The following is a 22,692-nucleotide window of genomic DNA, read 5'->3' as shown; positions in this document are numbered from 1 at the left end:
AACAAGGTTGGATTGGCATTCACATTTTATTTAATCCAAGACTAGGACTATTTTATTTTTGTACGTTCTTCATATTGTCACACCGTACAAACATAGTGTTTGCTATTTTGGGACCTTTTCAGACGAAGATACACATTTTTGGTCTTTGCGGTTGATGGAGGGACAGTATAGTATGCAGTAATTGTTTACTTTTTGAACAGCTCTTGTTGGACATTCATTTGGATTTTTAAATTCACATCAAGTTTATTCATTTAATAAGGTTTCATTAAGGATGCAGTATATGTGTACTGATGTACATACTTGTATGGCTTGACTTGGATTTCTAATGTGTATTTGGGCATTCAGTTTAATTTTTGATCAATGGTCAAATGTTTATTATCTACAAATATTAGCATCAATGGGCAACATATGCTTTCCTATATACAGGGCATGGAATGTGCTTTTTAAATATATTATGATTTAATGTCAGTTAGGCCTTGATATCGGCCATCTTGGTTTGTACTCCATACAAGATTAGCTGATTAACATGTTGTAGACTTTAATTTTTTGTATTATTTATTTTTGGTCATCTACCACGAAGGAGTAATTTACAAGGTAGTTGATATCCGAGGGCCAAATGTTTAATTTCTGTAAATGCTTGGGCAACATATGTGATTTCTATGTATAAACATTTTGTTGTTGCAAACGAATTGTATTATAATGTAACGACAGTCAGGGATTGACATTGGCCATTTTGTTTTGTATTTAATATATGACTAGCTATTCCAGTTGTTTTGAATAGAACATCTAGGCAGTATTATTTTTCTGTCACAATTTCCCCTTATATATATATATATATATATATATCCATATGGGTTCCTATCTAATGGCCGAAGTGATGGAACGCCGAATTACAGATTACCGAGACCGGTGTGCCGAATGTACACATTGCCGATTATTTAAATGGCCGAATAACACTATGCCAAAGCACACTACAGTGGGGAAAGGGAATTTATGCGTTTCCCCACTGTATATGTAAGTAGTTAAAAAGAAATGTTTTGCAGGGTGGCTTCACCCCCACACCCCCCTACTTAAATATACCAACTCAGAGACCGCAGTTGGCTTACGTTGAAGAGCAGATAATTTATGATCAGCTACACAATCTTTACCTTGATGAAATAGACATTTGGAGGAGGTACTTGATGACTGCTGGTTGGTGTGGAGGTCAGATGTTGAATATTTACATGAATTTATAAATTATCTCAATGAAAATAGATGAGGTATTGAATTTATGGTGAATTATGATCCTAATAATATCATTTTCTTGGATGTCAGTATAAGTAGGAACATTGATAACATTCTTTCTACTCAAGTTCACCGCAAATTTCCCCAATATAATTCCCTCCTCCATGCGACCAGCTTTCATCCCCCTCACATTTGTCAAAATATTCAGAAATCTCAGTTTATCCATGGCAAACAGATCTATTCTGAAGAAAACACTTATAATACATACAAGCATGATCTCATTATGAGATTTAAAGATAGGGGCTACGGTGCTGGTTTTGTATATCGGGCATCCAATACAGTGGATGGTTTGGCCAGGATGGAACTCTTCCAATATAAAGGTAAAAATAATAGTGATGGTTCCACCATCCATTTCATAACTACATATGGTAGAAACACGGATTCATTGATTCACAGTGTCAATCACCACTGGAATATGTTGTTGACTGACCAAATGCTATCTGCCATTTTACCAACTAGATGTTCTTTTACTTTAAAAAAAGGCAAAAATTTAGGTTCATACTTCAATCATTATAAGCATCTCACGCCGCCTGACATGCCATTGTCACAAACAACTCTCCTAGGGGACAGGTTAGTTGGCTGTTTTCCCTGTGGGCATTGTTCCAGGTTTGCCAAATCTAAAACCTTCAGCAGTAAGAATACCAGCCAGGTCTTCGATATATCATTCTATGCCAATTGCCAATCCGACTGGGTTATATACTTAGCCACATGCCATTGTTTGGCATTTTATGTGGGGCAAACCTCACCTCCTGTTAAATTCAGGGTGGGGGAGCATTTTAGTGAAATCAGACACAGCAAAATTACTAATGCATTATTTAAACATACTCTTGTACATCCAAGTGCTTCCTTTAATTTCATTATTATTGATAAAATCACAGCACAAAGATCCAATAAAATGGGCTGGTATGATATTTTAAACAAAAAAAGAGAAGAAATGGATTATTAAACTGGGGGGATTATTCCCTCCAGGTCTTAACGAGCATTTATAATTAGTGATGTTGACTGATTCTATTAGGACTATATAAGGAGTGTTTTGCACTATTTGTTTTACACTGAGGAAGGCATTGTAACCATTTGCCGAAACCGGCTTGTGCACTCATCGTACCTGATGGATATGGAGTTTGTACTACCATCAGATTAAAGAATTCTTCATGCTACAGCTGCTGGTCTCTTTTTTTTCTTTTGTAATTGTCTTCCCTTCAGAGTCTGGGAAATCAGAAATTACCTGATAGGCTTGGAAAGAAGAGTCAAAATGTATCTGGGCATATTGGTCTGATAATTGACAGCCCTAAAAGCTAAGGTAGCAGAGGTATAAACCTTCTTACCTACCCTTTCCACAGTTCTACTGTCTTTATCAGAAGGAAGTAACTTAGTAAAAGACAGCAATTGAGATGGCTTGTCCGACTCCAAAGACACCACAGAAGGGTCAGCAGTTGGACACCTGTAGAGAAATTTGCAGTCCTCACACACCCTATAAAATCTATCTGGTTTCTTAGGGCCAGAGGGCTGGGAATCAGAAGTCCTAGATGCAGTAGAAAAGGCATCCAACAATGCAGCCAAAACAGGAGGAACAGCAGAAGGTCTGAGAGAGGCCATTTGCAGGAGCTTGTAATACTTCTTCTGTACTGCAGAAAACTGGGAACAATCAGATTTAAAGAACTCCATCATTCTGGAAAAATGGAAGAATTCTGGAGATTGTGTATCCAAAAGAAATTTCTTTGAAAGGAGTGTCAGGACTTGTAGACCCTTTTTCCTCATACCCATAGTCTAAAGGAAAGGGAATCTGAGATGAACAAGCAAGGGATTCCTCATCTGAATGAACCTCCCCTCCAATTCAGAGGAATCCTGTTTCTTAGGTCTTTTGAGGGGAGTAGAGAACCAAGGGGAGCCGAAACAGAAACTCCATGAGGAGGTTTCAAAGCCATCAGGGAGTCAAACATCCCCTAAGTGAAATTCTGCCATGCACTCTGCAGGTATTTAGTAGCTGGAGAAACATGCTTAGTATTTTGCCTTTTCTTCAAAGGGATGTCCACCTTATAGAATTTAGAAGGCTCAGCCCCTGGATAGCATTTAATAGCTGTAGTTGGGACTTCCTCTCTAACCAAAATCTGAGGAACATCCCCTAGGCCCCTCACAAATAATGAGCTGAGGTTTCCCTTGAACACCCAAAGCGGGTGTCTGCGAGGACTCCAAGGATGTGTGTATTGTTGGATCCACTCCAGCCTCCAAAATGGTCATGACAGAAGAATCCAACAGAGGAGCCGGAAATCCTCCAGGCTTTCACTTGCCTCAGGAGAGATGTCTGGTAGAGGTGGCACAGCAGAAGAATCAGACCTAGTTTTCTTGACCTTCTTCTTCATGGATGGCTGAGCCTTGCTGAGGAAAGTTCCTTCCATAGTGTCTTTTGCTAAAAGATTAAGACATTGGTTCTCCAAATACAAGACCAAAGAGAAAAGCCGACTACGGACAGTCTTAGGAACAAAGGTCTGACAGATGGAACAGGACATAGTCATGGGAAGTGCAGAGACAAAATAAGCACTGCTCGAGATCTTTATGGGGAATCCATCCCCTACACTGACATTTACCCTTCCTGGATGACATGAAACTCCGGTACTTATGTATTATCGCAACCAGATTTTTGCGATAATACAGCATGCTTCCCCGATCACTATATCTGTTCGTTGATGTTGTTGAAATGGAAAACAGTGTGTTTTCTTTACCAAACTAGGTTGTTTTATGGAGGGCTATCAACACAAACTAAAAAAACATACTGTTTCTTTCTGCTGTTTACTGGCAGCATGTTGCTTCTTGGCAAAGCTGTCCACTGAACGTTCTTTGTCAGCCAATGCTGTCAGATTACGCTCATACATACCAGATGTTTGCAATTCTCTTGCAACCAGCTTCCAATTCTCTGATAATTCCTGACAATTATGACATTATGGACAAATGAGTCGTTGTCCTTAATGTCATGATTTGGGACAGTTTACGGTATAACCTGCATGCCTTTTTGCACTGTCCTGTGAATCAGAGTCGAGACGGACCCGAGCAGTATGTCAGGAGAAATGTAGTGGCTGGCTCTGGAAGTTGGTTGCGAAGCAGCAGTGTTGGCCGCCGGAGTGTTATGCTCTGTGATGTGTGTTTAATAATAAATGAATCACGTCTGTAGATGTTACATATTTTTCCCCCTTTTTGGATGGTGTGTGAACTGTCATTTGCTTTTTACCCCTTTTGGGCTGCTAGTTCTGGGGAAGGGAATATGCTGCAGATGTGGCTCTTTGCATCCGGCCACAAAATATCATCACTTGAAAGGAGAACTTGTCTTTGCTGTCACTTTATGTCTTTTCGGGATCGAGTTTTGGCCAAGCCAGAAAGAAACACAGTACTTTGTTCACAACTGTTTACATTCAGTGAGGTGCTGTGATTGTGATTCAGAGTAATTACTCTATTTCACATACTTCTGCTGTGTTGTGTGCACACATAACAGGACTTGGAAACGTACTATGATTGACATGATGTCGGGAAATGGCATATGTTCAAACAGGCAGTCATTTTTTCAAGTACTACACTATTCCTACCTCAACAAAGTGTTTTTTTTTTTTAAGATAACATTCCCTGTGTGATTCTGCATACTTTTATGGTTACAGTCAGATACCGGGAAGCAAGCTGTATTATCGCAAAAATCTGGTTGCGATAATACGTAAGTACCAAACTCCATAAGCAACAATGCAAAAAGAAAAAAGATAAGTCCAAAAAGCCCCAATGGGGCACATATCTGAAACAGCTTGGTTAACCAGCAAACGGACTAAGCGTTCAGACCAATGATCAAGAGATGGTGTTCAGATTGGTGGCAAAGAAGTTCTGAGGATGGTATGTCTGGACATCACCTTTATACCCTACACTGTGTGAGGACCATACTTGTGGCGTACAGTGTACCTTAAAGCAACCTAAAGGCTTTGGTATACTGGCCAGATATCTGCCCACCCTTGGCAGGGGATCCGTCTTGTAATGAATACTGTAACAGTGAAATGGAAGGACATCTAAGGAAAAATGGGATTTTGAACACAGATCCTTAAGGAGAACAACAGTTATACAGAATATTATATTCATAAGGTAGCAGAACGTATACTACGAACTAAGCTAACATGGGAATGGAGATTCCGATGATGATAGGCATGACTGCAATTAGAGGCACAAAGAATAGACAAGAGGGTCTGGAATTTTCTGGAGGAAGATGACAAAGGAACCAAGGTACTGGGAACAAATAATTAGAGAATGTAAGGCAACAGAATGGGAAAAAGCCAAGAAGATATCTGGATTGCAGGCAAGTGACTGTCTTCCCTGTCAGGGATTGATATCAGAATGTAAACAAACAGAAAGGGACAGGGGAGTCCAAAATGAAAGAACTGCACTGGCTGAGTTTGTAATTAAATCTAGAACAGAAGCTGCTGTTAAAATGGGAATAATTAGTAGGACATATAAAATACTGCACAATAACTATAAGAATCAATCAGAAGAGGTCAGAAAAGACTGGGAAGAGAGATTCAATACACAATTCACAGAGAAAACAGTAGGACATATTTAGGGCTCCCAAATATGCAACAAAATCTAGAAGATTTAAGACTTTTGCTGGGAAGTGTTTGCATATATAATTTTATACCCTAAGGCAGCTCAAAAGAATGTTTGTTCAGGTAGATGGCAAATGTTGGAGGCATGATGGGGATGAAAGAGGTAACTAGGACCATATGTTTTGGGATATATTGAGTGGGCAGACTTTAAAAATTCAGTACAGAGTACTCTGTCAGGAATACTAGGCAAACAAATGAGTGTAACTAAAGAAATTATTTTTTTGACCTAGGTTACAGGATCTGAATTGCCTAGACATAGTATGGCCATGTTAAGTTTAATTCTGGTGGCTGCCAAAAAAGCAATTACTAGAAAAAAGAAATCAAAATCTAAACCAACTATACTTGAAGTAGTGACTATTTTAACAGAGATAAAAAAACAGGAAGTTGGATCTTTAGAAATGGGTAGGAGTAAATTACATAAAAAATGGAAATTGTTTGAATAATACATGCAGAAAAAAATGTTTTGGAGAATGAAAGAGATTTAACAGAAGGCAGTAATTGAATAATTCATGTAATGCTGCTTAGATTATATGATATATAAAAAGAAGTTATGCACTTATATAGCATTCCATCTGTGTTGTCAGATTTGATTCTTCCTCAGCTGTTGGGTTCAGATCTAATTCTTGGATTTGACTTGGCTGTTACTATAGCTCATGGTCACCAAAGAGCTCTAGAGCTCCTCCCTTACCAATAATCCACCAATCTCTAACATACTTCAGATCTAGTTTGCTGTTTTACATAAAGTAGAAAGAACTACTATAAAAAAATCTAAAAAAATTAGCTATATCTGGAGCTCAATGTGAAGGACAGTGAAGTCCTTATAATCTCTCATTCTTCCAGAAATCCATTGTAGAAAAGGTTGGGGGGTTGGAGGTTGGAGAGTTGAAGAAGAATGAAAATGGCCAACACAGATGGGATGTTATGGTAAATACATAACTTCTTTATCTAATGTTGTAAATTTTCATTCTATCCTCAACTGTTGGAACAGAGTCCCCAGCTACCTACATTCCCAAGTGGACTCTGAAGGATATTATTGACCACAGTTGAGCCAAAGGCTGCTCTTCCACTTGAGACCAGATCTAGTTTGTAATGAATAATAAAGGTATGAGGATTGGCCCAAGTTGTGGCTGCACATATGCAGTCCATGGAAGCCCTATGTAGGAACACTGAAGAGTTGGCATGGACCTAGTTTAATGAGCTCTTAGAGGTTTTGGTAAGGATAAACCCAATTTGTTGTAGATAAATGATTTGCAATCTGTCAGCCATCTAACTAAAGTCACCTTTGCAACTGATTTTCCCAATTTAGAGTCTGTAAAGGACACAAATAATTGATTTTTCTAATAGCTTTTGTCCTATGTAGGTAAAACATTATTGTCTGTGGACATCCAATAAATGTAACATATATTCACCTTTGCACATTTAGGAAAGAAGACTGGCAAAACTGAACCTTTTGCATTTACTTCTGTAAAGTTTTCTTGTAGAAGCCTTATGGGAAAATAAAAGTATATGACAAACAGGGGAAGAGAACATCAGTTGTCTGGCTAGTAAAGGAATTGGAGAAACTATGTGGTCAGCTTGAGGTTTCAGATATCCAGATGAATCATGCCTGTTGGGTGAGACAGGAGGTCTGGAATCGGATCCAAAATCCATGGTGGGTAAAGTCGATGAGGCCAAAGGAAGGGGGACCAAATCTGTCGAGGACAGTAAGATGCAATGAGGATGACTTTGCTCTTCAACTGTAAAGCAACAGTTAAGCCAGAAGACAAGCCTTAAAGCAACTCTTTAGCATTAATGTAACTTTATTTCGCAGTTTCGTCAATAGTAATAGAATTCTTCAGAAATGAATTACACGAAAGATACCTGAGCTTAAATACTTGAAATAAAATCATGTTAACCAATCACAATAAGCATACAATTAAAAATGCATCCAATATTAATTGTCACTCCATTTAACCCTCTAGCATCTAAGCTGCTTTAGCTAACCGATGGGCCTTCAGAAAACATTTAATATTTATGGTGCCATTTAAACCTGCTGGTTTGTCTGCCTCTAATCTTACTTGCCATTCAGTTTCTCTTTGCTCCATTTGATTTTTTAAAATTCCCTTCCCTTAAATCATAAGGTACATGTTCCACCACTGCAAAGAGAAGCTTCTTATAATTACTGCACCTAATTTTATGCTTATGTAGGGCATTATTTTTATTCTTCGTTTTAATATCATAAAGATGTTCCTTTATCCTAGTGCCCAACTTCCAAGTTCTCATTTCTACATAGTAACTTGGACAGCTTAAACACAAAGCTATGTATACGATCCCTTTAGTCTGGCAAGTATGTCTTCCAGGTATTTCTATAATGTACTGTAAGTGTTCTAACATCACCTAGGGTTCTCCATATATAAACCTACAAGCAGCACAAGTATTGCACTTAAAAGTGCCTTTATTTTTGATGGTATGTAGAGCCCCAACATTAGTGTGGTCATGTAACATTTGTTTAATGTTGCTGCTCTTTTTAATAAGCAAAGAAAGGCTGTTTACCTAGGATGTCAACTAGGTCTCTATTCCCCTCTTCTATAATCTTCCAGTTATTAGATATATTTCTGATGTCAGTACTATCTACGGACATTTCTATGGCATATCTAGCCCTAGCTGTTTCCTCTGTAGAGTTTTCTTTATCTTTCTGCTGAAACCCATTAACTAAGATGTGTTCAAATTTTTCAGATCTCTTGGAAATGATTTACTGGGCATTTTTATTTAACATGTCTACTGTATAGCCTATTCCTTTAAAGAGGACAGTAATAAAGTTTATCTCTTCTAAAAAGTCATATTTCTGTTTGTTGTTTATAAATATTTCTTACACATAATTTTATACACTTTTTATATTTTATTTTAAACTTATGTGACTGCAGTTTTAACTTGTGGTTTCATCATGTGGCTATATCTTGATAATATAAGCTAAACACAATGAGTTGTTCAGATTTGTGCCTGAATAAGCCTGTCTTGGTGAAAGTGGTCTTTGCACATCCAACACAACTTTTTAAGTAAAAGTAATGTCTTTCGGCTTTCCCCGGTTAGGGGTTGCCACAGCAGAATGCCGGTCCGCTTATGACTGGCAGTAGATTTTTAAAGTGCCAGCCCGCCACCTAACCTTCAATGAAGGCACACCCATTCACACACACACCTACCTGCATGTCTTTAAACATCACTCAACCACGGGGAGACATGCAGACTCCACACAGAAGGCGCTCCAGCTGAGAATCAAACTGGGGAACTTCTTGCTGCAAGGCGACAATGCTAACCACTGTCCCACCATGTCCTAACACAACTTTTTAAGTATGCTGTCAATTTTAAACTTTTGGAATAAACATCTCTTACTTTTTACAAAAGCAACTTTTCAAGTAAGTTGTGTTATAATTTTTGAACAAACAACTATTGTTTTATCTCTGCTCATGGTTCCAGTTCCTTTATTTTGCTAGTTTTGCTATTCAACCAGGCAGGTTTCTGTAGGAATTTGAGAAATTAAGAGACTTGGGGGTGGGGATAGAGAAGACTGGGGTCCAATCACATCCTTTGGTGATTATCTAAGGGAAAGGATCAGGGCAAAGAAGCTGCTGCACTTGTTGTTTAGGGAAAATGCAAAAAGATCCCAGCAAGGCTGGTCCCATTGATGGAAAATCATATCTGTCACTTTCCTGTTGAGAGACCACTTGTGAGGTAGTAGACTCCACCTGCTCAGTTTGTCTGCTATCGCATTGGACTTCCCCAGAATGTGCCTTATCAGAAAGCGGTTGGAAGAGATCGCCCATTGCCAAACTCCGAGGGCTTCTTGACACAATGGGTAAGATCTGGTTCCCCCTTGTTTTTTGACAACTACTGACATGTCTGTCTGGAAAAGGGAGAGTCTTGGAATGCCTGCAATGCTAACAGCACTACTCTCATTTCCAGAACACTGATATGCATGTTGGCCTCTTCTGGAGACCAAGAAACTAACATGTATGTATATATTTTTGCTTTTAAACTGTATTCTTCATCGTCTTGAAATGTTAGACTGTAACTTGTATTTTGATACTATATGCTTAGACATATACTGGAACTTGTTCATCTTTATCTGTAAGTCTGGAGCTTTTCTCCCTGGGCCTCCGCTGAAAATGGACATGTATCCAGTCAGGCTATCCCAGTCAACAAATGTAAAATAAATAAAGTGTCTTGGACGGTTTTCTTCAAGAAGTGCCCCCTCACCCAATCTGGGAAGCATCCATGGTCACTACAGCCTTGGGCTAAGGGAGGATGAAAGTACAGCCTTGTAGATCCTGATCTGATTGAAGCCACCAGCAGAGGTATCTCTTGCATGCCTGCACGATTCTTATTTGTGCTGATATGTGATGATACAAAATAGACTACTGGGTTGCTAGCATCCGCTGAAGAATCCTCATATGAAATCTTGCTAGAAGTACTAAAATTATGGTTGCTGACATTGACCCCAAAGCTTGCAGAATTAACCGGGCTGAAATTTTGGCACTGCAAATTATTTTCCTGACCTGGAATCTGATAGTCTGCACTCTTGAGAAAGGAAGAGAAGCTGTCACTGATACCATGTTGAACACCACTTCTATGAATTCTAATGTTTGAGTTGGTTGCAACTGAGAATTGTTGTAATTTATGGTTATCCCCAGATGAGAACAAGTCCAAAGTACCTGAACTCTTGCTGTTATTAATAGATATTTGGTCGGGGCAGTAATGAGCCAATTGTCTAGGTATGGAAACACTTGGAATCCCTGCAGTCTCAAGTGAGCTGCTACCACTGCCATGCATTTGATGAGCACCCTGAGGGCTGTGGTGAGGCCAAAGGGCAGTGCTCTGAATTGATAGTGACTGGCTCCCAGCTGGAAGCATAAATAGCTTCTGGCTTGTCTGTTCATTTTTATGTGATAGTACATATCCTGAAAGTCTACTGAGCACATCCAGTCCTCCTTGCTCACAAAGGGCAGAATGGACTGAACCATGACCATCTGAAAATGTGTGTGTTGAACTGACTTGTTAAGATTCAAAATTGGTCTCCAGTCACATTTTCTTTGGCACTAAAAGGAATCTTGAGTAAGTTCTGGACTCTGGTCTGGTGGGACCTCTTGGATGACTCTTTTTCTAGTAGCTTTAGTATTTCTAGTGCTGCTGCTTTCCTCTGACTGAAACATCAGAAAATTTGCATACAAATGGAGGTGGGGGGGATTATATAACCTCTGGAAATAATCCTCTGCACCTAAGTGTCTTTTATGTCTAGCCAGGCTCTAAGGTGCAGGGATAATCGACCCCCAATTGCCTCCAGAGGGGGGACAACTGGGCCTACTTTCAGAAGCACTGACAGGGTTTATCAGAGAAAGAATCTCTGGACCCTTGGTTCTGTGGACCTCCTCTATGTGGGTGTCGTCAACCATTTGAGTTCCTTCTCTGCCTCTGGGGGAACTAGCTCCATCTGGATCTTGGAAAGGACCCTGAGACTTCCCAAACCACATTATTGATTCCTACAAAAGGATCTTTGCCAGGTCAAAAAAATGTACTACCACTGCGGAGAGGGTCTTTCCATCTTTTTCACACCTAGAGTGTGTGTTCTTCACTTTTGGGCCAAAAAATAAACTGCCATCAAATTGTGCATTGATGATGACTTGAAAGACTCTGCAAAATCACACGAGCACATTCAAGCATGTCTTCTGATACCTGAGCCCACCATCTTTGAGCCACCTTCAGTTGCATGTGAGAGAAGCCTCATGGACAAATTTGAAATAGATTGAAGGGTAGCAAACTGAGAGGTCACAGAAGATTGAACCTCAGCAGTGGTGGTCCCTGTAAGGTACTTTGAAAGTTCCTTGATCAAGTCCCTTTGCAGTCTTGTAAAGCGTGCCAAGTAGTTCAAAGACTTGACGGCAAAGGTCGTTGAAGCATACAGATGCTTCCCAAATATGTCCAATGCCCTAGACTCCCTGTTAGGGGGATGGTTAGAGGAACATTGCTCAGCAAGTTCCTTCTTGGTGGCCACCACCAAGATCATAGCATCTACAGGCACCATTCTACTCCAGAACTCCCTACCTACAGGTGGAGCCAGAATCTGAGTTGGTCTCTTGGGGACTAGCTCAGCTGAGTCAGGGGTCTTCCATGCCTGCATAGAGATCAAGTCAATGAGCTCACTGGTGGGTGAAGGAAGCCAGGAGGTAAGACAGGCCAGTTCCAAAGGCTTCCAGTAATACTGATTCCTGTGGTGAAGTGTTATTACAGGACCAACCACCTCTCTGCTTAAGGATCTCAAGAATGTCTCTGAATGAGATGTCTTCAGGTGGTGGTCTTGGGGCCCTTCTCCTTCATAAAAATCAGTATCCTCAGTGACCGATTCCTGAAGGGAGTTCAAGTACCTTTTCTCACACTTCCTCTTCCTGGGGACTTCCTTGGTGGGCTGCTCTGAAGTATCAGAAGAAATCATAAAAAATTGCTGGGTGGTCTGGAAATTTTGGCCTAGCTGTCCCTGTGATCTAGAATGATGTGGCTGAAAGCTCAGAGACATCTGGGATCCAGATGGAATATCCAAGGGGGTAGGGTCCATCCGCTCTGCTAGAGTGGAGAAAACCCTCTTCATCACCTCAAAAGCATAATCTCTAGGGAAAAGGAAGAAAACTGAGTTGAGAAGCCAGGCTTCTGGTCCACTGGCTCCCTGTGCCCCAAAGGCAATCTGCCCAAGGCAGAAGTTGGAGCTGAGATGTCCAGTGCCAAAGCTCTAAGGGCTAGAAATGGATTTGAAATCCTCAGATTCAAATCCAACACCTTGGATCCAAAAAGGGATGCTTTGGATCTGAGAGTCATCTGGCTCAGAGGACATCAGAACCGATGCACTCAGAGATAGCTTCCAATCCCAACATAAATCCTTCTTTGGATTCAAATCAGATGGACCCAGACGACTCAGATCCAGGGGGTCTGAAACAATGGGTGGGATCAGAGAAGGAATTGTCATCAGCTGAGTGACAGAAGGATGGACTTCCTGACCCATAGAGGTAGTAGCCAGGTTGGTTGCAGTTTTGTTCCTACAATTCCCATTTTTTTCTATGTAATTTGCTCCTACCCTTTTCTAAAGTTTCCAGGTCCAGTTGTTTTATCTCTGTTGTTATATTCACTACTTCTAGTACAGTTGGTTTAGACTTAGATTCCCATTTTCTAGTAATTTGTGGCAGCCGCTATAAATAGACTCAGCAAGGCCTTACTATGTCTTGGCAATGCCAATTCTGTATCATTGCTCAGAAAAATCATTTCCCTAGATACAGCAATTTGCTCATCCAGTATCTCTGATAGAGTAGTCTGCAGGGAATCTTTAAAGTGCACCAATTCCTTAAACTCCCAGAAAATATGTTCCCAATAACTGTTTCCTCCCCATCACACCTCCAACATTTGCTATCTAATACAGAAAAAAAATAATCTGGTGTCTACTTGGGATATAAAAATAACTATGTAAAGATTTCCAAGCAAAAATCCTAAATTGTCTAGATCTTGTTGCATATTTGGGAGGCGTGCATATATCCCCCATTGTTTCTTTGCAAATTGCTTATCCAATCTCTCTTCCCAATCCTTTCTAACCTCCTGTGATTGATTCTTATCATGCAATATTTTATATGCTGTACTGATTATTTTTTTTTTAACAGCAGCTTCTGTTCTAGATTCAACTAAAAGCTCTACCAGTGCTGGTCTTTTGTTTAGGAATCCCATTTATTTCTCTTTGCCTATACTCTGATATAAATCCTTGATAGATAAGGTAATCTTTAACCTGCAGTCCAAATAAATTCTGGGCCTCTTCCCATTCTATTACCTTTCCCTCTCTAGTTATTTGCTCCCAATACCTTGGTTCCTTTGCTGGTTTTCTCCATCAAATTCTAGCTCCCTCTTGCCTATTGTCTGTATCCCCAAATTGCAGTCATTCTTATCTGCAGAATCTCCTTTCTCCAGTCCCATGTTGGCTTAGTTCTTCTAATACTTTCTCCTACTTTATGAATATAATATTCTGCATGATTATTGTTATTCTTGTTAAGGATCTGCATCCAAAATCCCAATCTCTCATTGTTTCTTGGGGTTCCCCCTGTTTCTTTGTCATTCATTTCTACTTTAAATTATACTTTTTTGCTTGTGCTATATATATATAGGACCCTTAACTGTATAGCTCTGTAATAACCCTTCAAATCAGATAACCCCAATCTGCCTTGTTATACCGGAAGAATCTTATCTCACTTGATGCTTGCTGTCTTCCCTTCCCAGATAAAATCCTTCAGCTCTTTATTAATTGCTATTCACTGCTTCTCCTCTGGTTTATAAAAATATGCCTGACCTGTGTATAGGACTATAGGAATTAAAACATTTTATCTGCTTATATCTTACTATCCATATCCATATAACAGAGCATCCAATTTCTCAGTTTTTGTATTATATTTTTAGTTTGTCCCCACGTATCCTTAGCTACCACACTGGAATAATTTTTAATCCATACTCCTAAGTAATTCATTTTATCATGTCCCCATAAATATGGATATTGATGAACTTATTTTTGTGTGGGTACATCATTTACAGCTATTACCTTTGTTTTAGCTTCATTAATTTTGCATTCCAAAAGATTTGAAACGGTCTCAAATATTGCACAACACCGAAATATGCTTTTCTGTTTTTGTCATATATAAAATAGTATTTGTAAATAGAGCTAGCGTTTCTTGACTACCATACCAATTATACCCTTGAACATCTGAGTCCCTTATTTTCTTTGACAATTGTTCTAAATATAATCCAACAAAGGGCAAACAGGACACCTCTGCCTGGCTTCTCTACTCAAGCAGAAATTATCAGAGTGTTTCAGTGATATTTAATAATTGTGTGCTTAGTGTTGCAAAGTTTGTGTGTTAAACTGGTTTCTGCTTACTTCTGAACACTTACTCTGGCTGGCTCCATTTGATTTTTCCTCCCACCCGCCCTATTGTTGTGTTCTTATAACTTGGTGGATTTTGCTTTCCCTGCCTCTTATTATAAATTTGTTATTGAAAACTCCTCCCAGTCCCATTGCATCCTTCTACTGAGTACAGGGAGACTATTTGGGAAGGCCCACCCCCTTACCTCTTAACCTTGAATTATTTTGTTTCCTCCCTTTCTACTTGACAAAAAAAATTACACCAACTGCTGTTACTGTGTTTATACTGTGTCTTTTCATACTTTATTTGTCTTTTGCTGCTGTTAAAAGTGTTTGATTGTATTTATACTGCCTCATTACTGCTCATTAGTAGCCTGATTATATTGAGAAAATTGTTCTACCGAATTGATGCTTTATACCGTTTTTTTTTCCTGCTGTCGAGACTGTGATTTTAAGCACTTTAAATTTCAAATACGTCTGCATTTACCATAGGCTAGATTCAGTTTAGCATAATCTAGACTGCCTTATATCACTTGAGCACTAAAAACAGCTCTTCACGGAGATACTGAAAGATCTGAGGCATCAGTTGCTTTCAACAAACTATAAGTGCCTGTTTCTGCTTTTATATTGTGCTCTCAATTAGTATTTACATTCTACTGTCTGTCTGAATAGTTGGAACTGTTTTGGCCAAATTTTACTGCATATTGTACTAGACTGGATGTTGCATAGCCCAGTTCCAGGCTTGCTGTTTTCTGGGTCTGTTTTGTAACCTCAGAGAATCAAATTCAAGCCATCTTTGTTGGAGAAGGCCTTTCTGCACCCTTGTGGGAGGACAGCGTTGTCTCATCTAATCAAGGGTGATTGGACTAGAGCTCAGAGTGTGTGCCCTTATTTTCTAGTTTGAGTTAAAAGGGCTATTTCTTGCTTTACATAAGCTACACATCTTTGCTTCTTCAGAGTAGCACACCATTGTGCACTGTCAATTAGTGGTAGTTACTGTTGGTGGTTATAGTAGCAAACACTTTCCTTGTTAAATTTTCCCTAAGCACTTTGCTTGTGGTCCTCTAGAGGTTTTTCATGGCTTAGCTCTGCTGTCAGGTAGAACACTAAGCCTAGCCTCAGAAGTTCCAACACACCCCTCACCCACTAGCCATTCCTAAGTGTGACCTCTCTTCCTGACCGCATAAATTTACCTAACACTATGGATGTACAATTTCCCACAGTTTCTCCACCAGCTTGGTTGACATGGGCATCCTGAGACAGTGTAGTAACTGCCTTATGTTCACCGGTAACCCTCTGCTCCAAGATCACACAAACTCAACATGTGAGAGATGCAACTATAGTAAGAACCTTGAATACATGCTCTCTCACACACCAGTCAGTACATATGACAATGACCAGGTCATCAGCATGCACACATCATCTCCTACTCCACCCAAACCCACATACCTATATACGTGGAGGTCCTCACCAGAAACATACCTAAATACCAATGACCTCCCAAACACAAACACGCTACACATACTTCCTCTGCAGAAGAAAATACATATAATCGCTCACATACCAGTGTCTCATCTGTCAAGCCCTAAAGCAAAACACAAAACCAAACATAATAGTCACAGGTAATTCCATCGTGAGACACACAGATGTCCCTTTCACTAGTCTGGATAAGGAGACGGCCATGGTCCACTGTCTGTCAGGTACCAAGATCTGCCATATTACACATGCACTCAAGTCTCAACAATAGTTAAAAGAAAACTGGTTTCTGCTTGCAAAAGCCACAAATCCATTACAAGCTATGAAGAACTCTGTTGAAGAAAGAACATATAAAAATAATATAATATACAAAAGAACAACTCAAAATACTAAAGACTATAAATATTTGAGTCTTTGCTTTGTTTATATATACTAGTTCCATCATATATTCATTTCATTTCAAACAAATGAACTTTGATAATTCAAAACAGGAAACACATGGAATTCATAAACGCTACCTTAGTATATACTTCACTGACCCTAAAGAAAAGTGAGTACATTAAAGATTGCACAATGTATATTAATATTGATAAATCTGATTTGAATCTCATGTTTTTATGCTGCAGTTTAACGTTTTCTTTAACTGCTCTTTTATGGAGGGAAGAAGGGGAACGAAAGATGTAATAGCAGCTGAGTTCATTAATTCTTGTTTATCTATCTTTTCATTTTAAGAGAATGACTAATAGTGTTCCCAAAGATTTCTTACTGCAAACACTATATATAGAATATATTAAACTGACTCCAAAGAATATTAATATTACATGACAGAATAGTAAATTTATCAATGTTTTTACTGCAGTTTTGCTAGATTTGATATGAAATTCATATTTATGTTGCAGTGTACAGATGTTTTACTGCCTTTTAAGAGAGGAAGGGAATGGATGATCTAGTAGAAACCGTTTCAATTTAATTCCTGTTTACTTGCTAATTCATCTTATCTAGTGAATGACTAATAGAGCATGTTTCATTATTCCAAAAAATCTTTCAATACAAAAAGGAAGAATAGTGAGTCTAACAGTTTTGCTAATCACATTTTCATTGTGTTTGGAAAGTATATAATAAAACAAAAGAATAACAGGTGAAAGTAGAAATACCATTAGGAATTTATCTTTCTCTACATTTATTCTGTTTTTTGTTGGTTTTGAACCATTTAAATACATGTTTTGCTTCAGGATTGTATAGATTATAACCAAGCATTAAAAAGGCTGGAATGTGATTGGCTTACTTACACTTATTATGTTTTATATACCTTTACATTAAACATTACATTTATATTATGCTTTGACTGCAAGTTAACAGCTTTAAATTTTGGTTTATGCATCTTAGCTATTCTTCATATTCCATTATAAGACACTTAATTACAAGTAGGGAATGAATATATTATTGGTTCATATAAAAGACTTTAAATACATATTACAGGAAGTTATGATTTTTTTTTAGAAGTTTTGTAATTTATTAATTTCCTTATCTGAAACATTGAAATGTTTACTGATCTAAAGAATAAGGAACTGAAATATATAACTGACCAGTAGAACAAGAGTTATTACTCTGCCTTAATATACAGGAGTCTATCCACTAGTCATTTACTATTTTTCATTTTATGATACATAAGATTTTTATATACAAATATAAAAATGTCTTAAGATGGTATGTGCATTTTAGACAACATGTCTTGTTTTGGTCAATATAGACTCTTATCTTGTTATATATCCACTATATTCATTAATAATTTGTTTCATCTACAATAAGCTCAAATAATCACTAACCCTTGGTATTTTCTATTAATGCTATTCATGATAAGTATTATTTTCAAACTTTAATTCCTTAATATATTGACTTATAAATTGCACATAAAATATCAATATTTCTTGCATTTTGTCACAAAATAATAATCATTTATTATGGTGGGGAGGAATTTATTGCTGTTGGTAAGGGGGTGGTTGACTCAAACAGTACCCTGTTTGAGTAGGAAGTCCTTTGAACTCCATGAAGTGGGTAATGGTGAACATAGTTGTAATTTATGTGTATATAGTTACTATTTGTTATTTTTTGGTGTCTAAAATTTCTAGAAGTTTAACTAATACATTAATCTTACATAATTTGGATCACAATTCTGTTAATTCCTACTTAATTACAGTAAAAATGTATATATACACATATAATTATCTAAAGATCATAACTCTAGTATACATACTTATTCTTTAAAATGTCTTCTTTAAAATGTATTTCTATTAATATTAATGGATTAAACAATACCTGCAAAAGGGGAAATTTATATGAATATCTTAATCTCTTCAATCCTAATTTTTTTTTACAAGAAACACATTTACTAAAGGAAGACATACACAGACTTAATAGGAAATATACTGTATTATCTAGTTCACATCATCAACAAAACAAAAGAGGTGTAGTTATTTTATGGAACACTTCCCTCCCAATTACTAGAATAATAAATACATACAGTGGTTATAAAGGTATGCTATGTGCCACCACTTTAGAACTGAATAAAAAATATACACATTCATTCCTGGGATAGGTTCTCATGCAGTCAAACAACAATTAGATCAAATAGTACACCTCTCAAAAGGAAATATATTCGCTGGAGACTAACTGTATAATAAATAAAAAGGATTCTACTGCTTTTAGAAAGAGGATGATAACTTCACCTGCAAAAAAATTGACTGAATTTGCTGAATCATTTCATTTTAGAGACATTAATGATTTTGCAGACTCAAAATCACTTTTTCATACACATTTCTCTCCAAGACATGGCACATATTCTAGAATTGATGGAATCTATATCTCAAATCAGCTAATTAATTTACATAAAGTCAAAGTTCATTTGTGCCCATTATCTGATCATAATGCAATAACATTTAAACTGTCTCAGCATTCTGATTCTATCCCTCAAATTAGAATACCAGCATATTTGACTACTTTAACTGATTTTAAAGATTTTGTTCCTGAAACTAAGAATTTTATTAATATTAATAAAACCAAAGGTACATCTGTTTTATATATATATATATATATATATATATGTGTGTGTGTGATGCTCTTAAAGCATATTTATATGGGAGAATAATTAATTGGTACAGTAACAAAAAATAACTTTGGAAAAAAGAAATAAAAGTTCTCCAAGAAAAAAATTATACTGTTAAGCTACAAAAACAAATAACTAAATCCAATAGAACTAAGGAAATTAATACCTTAAATAATAAATATTTAGAAATCATTAACCATAAGACCAAGATTTGTTTAGAAAGATTTACTTTTATAATTTTTTCTACTAATCCTAAATCACTAAAGAGATTAGCCACCAAAACTAAGAGGTTAAACAAGATGTATCATGTTAAAGAGATATTTTCTGAAAAGAAAAAAGAGGTTGGTAACAGATGATTTAGGAGATATATTAATGGAATTTAGAAATCATTTTATCAAGATTAATCAAAATTCAAGTATATTAAACTCTAAAACAAAGGTAAACTCCTCTATTAAAAGATATACTAAAATTAAATTATTGGAACAGCAAGTTAACACATTGGATAAACCCATCTCACCACCTGAGATCAAAAATCAAATGAATATTTTAAAACAAAATAAGGCCCCAGGTAATGACAGAATTATTCCAGAAATATATAAATTACTCCCTAAGAGTAACTTTTTTTATTACATCAAGTTTTCTCCCAATGTCAAGAACTGTTTACAATCCCTCCTTCTTGGAAATATACACTCATCTCTCCTATTTTGAAAACAGATAAGGACCCCTCTAGATGTTCTTCATATAGGTCAATATCACTTTTAAATATTGACTATAAATTTTTATGTCCATTTACACTAACAGACTTAAGAAATTCCTTCCTGGACTAATTAATGAAGATCAAACATGTTTTATTTTAAATAGAAACACATTTGACAGTATTAAAATAATATTAACCCTTATTGATCATGCAACGGAATCAAAGAAGAATTTAACCTTATTAAGTCTAGATATAAATGGTGCCTTTGATTCAATTAACTGGGACTATTTATTTCTTACTTTAAAAACATATATTTTTTCTGATAAATTTATTAATTTAATTTCTTATTTATATAATGGTAGCTATGCATATATTAAGATAGGTTCATTTTTATCAGAAAATATCCCAATTCATAAAGGAACTAAACAGGGCTGTCCCCTCTCTCCTTTATTATTCATTATCTTAATGGAACCTCTAGCCAACTATATAAGAATGAACCCAAATATTAAGGGACTCAATTTGAATACAGAGATAACTTCTAAAGAGCAACTCTTTGCTGATGATCTTCTTCTAACCATTGAGGGAACAAATGAAACTCTACAAGCTATATTTGGTTTTATGGAATTGATGCAAAAAAAAGACAGGTTTAATTTTTAATGATAATAAAACAAATACTAATTATTGGAATCAGAAGTATACTAGATATTTAGTTAATACAGAAGGTTTAAAATATTTAGGCATCACTAACAGATAATATAATAGATATAATAAAAATAAATTACTCTAACTGCATCTCCTCTATTAATAATTTAATAAATGGAAACATCTTTTATTCACAATGGAAGAAAAACTCTCAATTATCAAAATGATTTTACCTACGATTCTTTACCTAATTCAATCTACTTCATTAATTCTCCCGAAAAAATTAAAGAATTCAACACAATGATTTTGAAATTTTTATGGCAACCAAATAAACCTAGAATATACATCACAAATCATATGAGGGATTGGTCTTTTGGTGGTATAAGCCTTCCAGACTTAGAATTATACTCTATTTCTTCAGTAATTAAGACTTCCCCGCTGTTACTAAATGAGAGTTATTCAGCAAAATGGAAGAAATTTCAAGAAGTCCTTTGTTTTGACACTAATGAGAGAACCAATTCCAATAAACTCAGTTATAAATAACCCATTTATATGCATACTGAAAATTATTTTTCTCTAAATATACTTCCCAGTAATATACCTCATTATATGAAAATTTTGTTAAAAGATTTTTGAAATTATATATACAAAAACATGATCTACAAATATTTGGATATTCATTTTATTTCCTATCACATACACAAAAGATGTTATTGTCTCTTACAATTTGAGTATTTTCCCATTAAAGGAAAAAAAAACTCAATTTTTGGTTCCAATTCTTACAAGATAATTTAATTACGTTAGAACATCTAATTATAAATTTTGACTTAAACAGCTTTGATTGGTTACAACTTCAATCTCTTAGAAATTTTATGTCTAACAAAATTATAGGTTTATAGGTTCATAGGTAGGTATTAGGCTATCGGCCCAAGGGCCTATGTAAGCCTAGCCAGCAAGGTTCCATAGCTTACACCACCCAAGAAAGTTATTTTCCAGTGCCACTGTCGAGCAGACACACAGAAGTGATTTCCAGGGTGTGTTTCCTATTTCCCATCCACTCATCAAGATTTTTCTTGAAGAGTGCTAATGAAGAACTTTGCTTGACATAGATGGGTAGCTTGTTCCAGAGTATAGGAAATATCTGGGACAGGAATCTATCCCTCCAGCATGTCCTGTTTATTGTGATGACAAGGTTTAGGTCCCTAGAGCGTGCAGCTTGGAGGGATTGGGATTTCTTTAGGTGTAGCATGTCCAACAGCTCTGGGTTTGACATAGCTTTATATGTTAGGCAGAGATCACCTTAGAGTAGGCGATATGCTACGGAGTAAAGTTGGAGTTTTTTGAGGTGGTCAGTGTACGGCATTTGTTTGAGGCCAGTAATCCTCTTTGTGAGGTACTTCTGTGGCCTTTCCAGCTGCTGCAGATATCTTGTGAGGTAAATTCCAAAAGGGGTGTTGTACTCTATAATGGGTCTAATGAGTGATGAGTAGAGGGGAACAATTACCTCTTTTTTCCTGGATGAGAACCTTTTTATGATGAGGTGTGTCACATGGAAGGACTTCCTGACTACTGTGGTAATGTGACTATCAAAGGAGAGACTACTGTCCACCTGGGTCCCAAGGTCTCATCACACATTTGGTGTTAAGTAGATTGCTGCCTAAGTGGTAGTTCATGGGTACAAAGTTTTTACCAAAAAGGATGACAGTGCACTTTTTGGCATTGAGCTTGAGGCCATGGCTCTGACACCAGGCATCTGTCTCAGTGAGGACCTTCTGTAGGATGTCCACATCATTTGGGGACTTGACTATGGCTCTTAGTTTGCAGTCATCTGTGAACTTCATTAGCGAGAGGCCTTCTGTGTTAGCCTGTACTTCAGAAAAGTAGATACCAAACAGGAGAGGTCCCAGGATGGAACACTGTGGTACTCCACTTGTCACTGCTTTGAGGTCAG

Source organism: Protopterus annectens, chromosome 1.part0, assembly GCF_019279795.1.
Source record: "Protopterus annectens isolate FY-2018-M chromosome 1.part0, PAN1.0, whole genome shotgun sequence".
Taxonomy (NCBI): Eukaryota; Metazoa; Chordata; order Ceratodontiformes; family Protopteridae; genus Protopterus; species Protopterus annectens.
This window is presented reverse-complemented; position numbering follows the sequence as displayed.